This window comes from Amblyomma americanum, chromosome 8 (genome assembly GCF_052857255.1).
Source record: "Amblyomma americanum isolate KBUSLIRL-KWMA chromosome 8, ASM5285725v1, whole genome shotgun sequence".
Classification (NCBI taxonomy): Eukaryota; Metazoa; Arthropoda; class Arachnida; order Ixodida; family Ixodidae; genus Amblyomma; species Amblyomma americanum.
The window spans coordinates 45,858,533-45,862,126 of NC_135504.1; the positions used below are offsets into that span (position 1 = coordinate 45,858,533).

The following is a 3,594-nucleotide window of genomic DNA, read 5'->3' on the forward strand; positions in this document are numbered from 1 at the left end:
CTACAGTACTCAGTGCTAAGACGAGACCGCAGCAGCCATCTGATGCGAGCAAAGTGTACTACAACGTTGCCCTCTTGCCCCCGCCCGTCCAGCCAATGGGCCGTGCTAATTTCACTATGTCTGAAAAATAATCATGTTGGAAACCAAACCCCTGAACATGGCGTCTAGCCATAAACGGCCGAAGTGGCATATGAGAAAGAACAACAGGGGTCCTAATCTGGAACTCTGTCCTACGTGTACGTGTCTACACAGGCATGATCCCTGCTGATACACTAGGAAATGCGACGCCCGTAGAACGTCGGGAAACGGTACGCTTCATTTTCAATGCGGCGAGGCGGCGTGCATGTTTCCTCATTGTGCATATTGAGCCTTCGTGAGTTTTCTTACGACATTCCGTGAGCAAGGCAAGATCAACGCCTCAGGAGACGGATGATTATCGGAGTGGGAATACATGTTCTACCTTTGTTCCTGCTCTCCATAACTGTCCAACGCACGCTTCAGGTAACCTGACGAAGCTGCGCAGCAGCTGTCTGAGTAAACTTTCAATACCACTGGAGGGGAAACTGAAGAGCGGAGCTCTATATGTAAGGTTGCCTTAAAGCGGACCGTCGAAGATCCTCCAAAGCCGACGACATCGCACACTGCGAAAAAGCCGACGTCTACAACGCTGAGGAAATCCGCAATGACGGCGAATATTAATAGGACAATTGCCGGGCCGCAACTTGAACACCTTACGAAGCCGAGACCCCAGTCCAAACCTAACCTAGAGTCGACTGAATCCGAAGAAGGCCAGTCTCGACAACTAGAGGGCATCACCAATTGGCACCCCTTGGTAGAGCAGCAAGGTTCAGGGCACGAGGTGTCTGCTATTTCTGCCAACTTCTATACATTTCAAGGCACATAACACCAACATACAAGTGAGTAACGACGGTTACAAAGTACTGGCTTAGTCAACAGAGGTGCCCAATACAGTGCCATCTATGGACATTTCTCTTGTCAGCTCTTAGAACGTGACAAATTTGGATGACAAACAGAGGCTGGCTGACGCTAATACTCTCTCGCGGCATTTCTGCTTCTGGACAAGAACTTCGCTTAGCCACACGCTTCAGAGTCATGACTTTTAGATTGGGCGTTTTTGCCGAACTGTCTAACCACGGGCGGTGACTTAAAGGTTAAGCTCTTATTATGTTTCGCCTTTTGGAGCTTTCCACTTAAATGTCACATCCTCATTCGTTAGCTGCGTCAGGATTCAGCGATGGCCATAAAGTCTTTGCAAATCATCTTTAATATGCGCGCGTCCCAAGGAGACGCACCATGCTCCAGGAGGAGCATGGTGCGAAGCTGTGTTAGATGATCATGAGAGGCCGAGGAGAATGCCACGAGGTTATGTAACTACAGGAAACAAATTTGCCACTTGAGGACTGCCCCTACAGTATCCTTAACACGCTGGAATGTTGCTGAGGTATTAGAAAGAAAAAATGGCATTACACTGAACTTGTAGAGCTATTGGGACGTGATGCAGGCTTTCTGCTGACGGTTCCTCTAGTTTAAATTGATTTGCCAACACCCGCTTCTTAGTGTCATGAACAACGCTCCGCATTTTCTGATCTGTGTCCCATATTGCTTGCCGTTCGCACGCAAAGACATTGTAGGGGCTGTGGCCCAGAGGGTGGTTGTCTCCTCCAGTAACAGTGCGATGCTTTGCAGCAGATGATCGTTGGAACATTGAATAGGTTGAATAACACTCGCTGTAGAACTGAAAAAGACTACGTACATGGCCTTGTCTCTGCACGGGCTACCCTGGTTGATGTCGAATGTAAATCATGCTATTGGAACTTGGTTTTTTTGGGGGAAAGGAAATGGCGCCGTACCCGTCGCGCATATCGGTAGACACTTGAACTGCGCTGTAAGGGAAGGGATGAAGGAGGAAGAGGAAGAAGAAAGGAAGATTTAGACGTGCCGTAGTGGAGGGCTCCGGAATAATTTCGACCACCTGGGTATCTTTATCGTGCACTGACATCGCACAGCACACGGGCGCCTTAGCGTTTTGCCTCCATAAAAACGCAGCCCGCGCGGCTAGGTTCGTACCCAGGCACTCCGGATCAGTAGCTGAGCGCCCCGACCACTAAGCCACCGCGGCGGGTATTGGAACAGCTGGTCTTTTCCGGATGAGTCGGAGAAGGTGAAGGAATCTCGTAACTCGCTCAATTCGCCTAGAAATGCAATCTTCATGATTTTGTTGCGGTGTCGATATTTTTCGCCTAAGCTGCTCAGCAGTACTTCCGCTTGACAATTGCGAGAATCGGCGATGCCTCTCGCAATACCGATTTCTCGGCCTGGATGCAACTCTGTTTCATGCGAGGATGTTTTCGACATACTTAGCTTCCGTGGCACCTACAATAATCATGACGCTTAAATGAGGTGGGACGCTCGGTTATTCATCCAGGGCACACGGAGGAGCTTTTTGCTACTCTGTTGTCTCGAAGGAATGGCTTCGTCCGTCGAAAGCGTGGGTAGCACAGAACAAACGAATGAATAATGGCACATATTAAAAGAAAATCCTTCCCCTATGACAACGACACACGGTGCCGCAAGCACGCATTCCTCCAGTGGGGTAGTCTAGCGTCGCAAAGAACCCATCGCTACTTTTACGTTCCTTTGTATGCGACTCTGATTATAACGACCTTCCGTGTGTTAAGCTCTGATATAACGAAAACTCACTGTGCCACCTTGGATTTGAAAATGTTTATGTGTTAACTTCGGATATACCGAGCATATGTATGCCTTAGGCTTATTTGTCTCGATCTTGGATGTAACAAAACTTTGTCTGTTGACCTCAGATGTAAGGACCCTTAGTGCGAATCCTGGGACATAATGAATTTTTGTATGTAACCTCGGATATAAGGACGCTACTAGCGCATTTAAACTTGCCACCAAGGATCGCCCACAAGTTTTTTACACGACAGGATTAAAAGTTCCTTGTAGCAGAAAAGCCGGCCTTGTTTGCGTCGTTGGCCGTGCACGAAAGATCCCGATGAATCAATGAATAAAAAACATTGCGTACTCTTAAGCATCGCGTTTGGGAGTAGGACGCTCTAGTGCAATTAAGGGCGCGTTCAATGTATAGAATATCTGATACGGGTCCCATTTGAACCCAACATATTGGACTTATTTTTGGAAATGTGGCGGAGTGCTTGAAGGTTGCTTCACTTCCGCCGCCGGTTGGCCCGGTATTGCACTGCCTCCGGGATCGGCCTGGGTCTTTATACCACCGTCTTTTCTATCCTCTCTTTCTATCCCATCTTTGAACTCTCCTACTATCAGCACATGGTAGCGATTGTGGCTCGGCTTGAGCCAGTGTGCAGGCCTGTGCTTTTTCCTTTTCTTTCTTCCTTGCAACAACAGACAGACACATCGCCTGCTGAACCCTCCATGGTGATTTAACAGGTAATTAGCATACTTATAATTACTCATGTACGCATCAGTACATGCCTACAAGACTCTTCACTGAGCCAAAGACCACAACACATTTCCTTGGTTCACCTTTGTTCAGCTTGAACCGTGTCTTCATGGCTAAAGGCAGCCTGCCTGTCT

At 48.2% G+C, this 3,594-nt stretch overlaps 1 non-coding gene across 1 annotated transcript; it reads left to right on the top strand.

The window, feature by feature from the left end:
• The first annotated feature begins 3,072 nt into the window (after positions 1-3,072).
• Positions 3,073-3,264, top strand: LOC144102836 (U2 spliceosomal RNA). Its single transcript, XR_013308234.1, has one exon. It is a non-coding gene; the product is annotated as a U2 spliceosomal RNA (small nuclear RNA).
• The last annotated feature ends 330 nt before the right edge of the window (positions 3,265-3,594 follow it).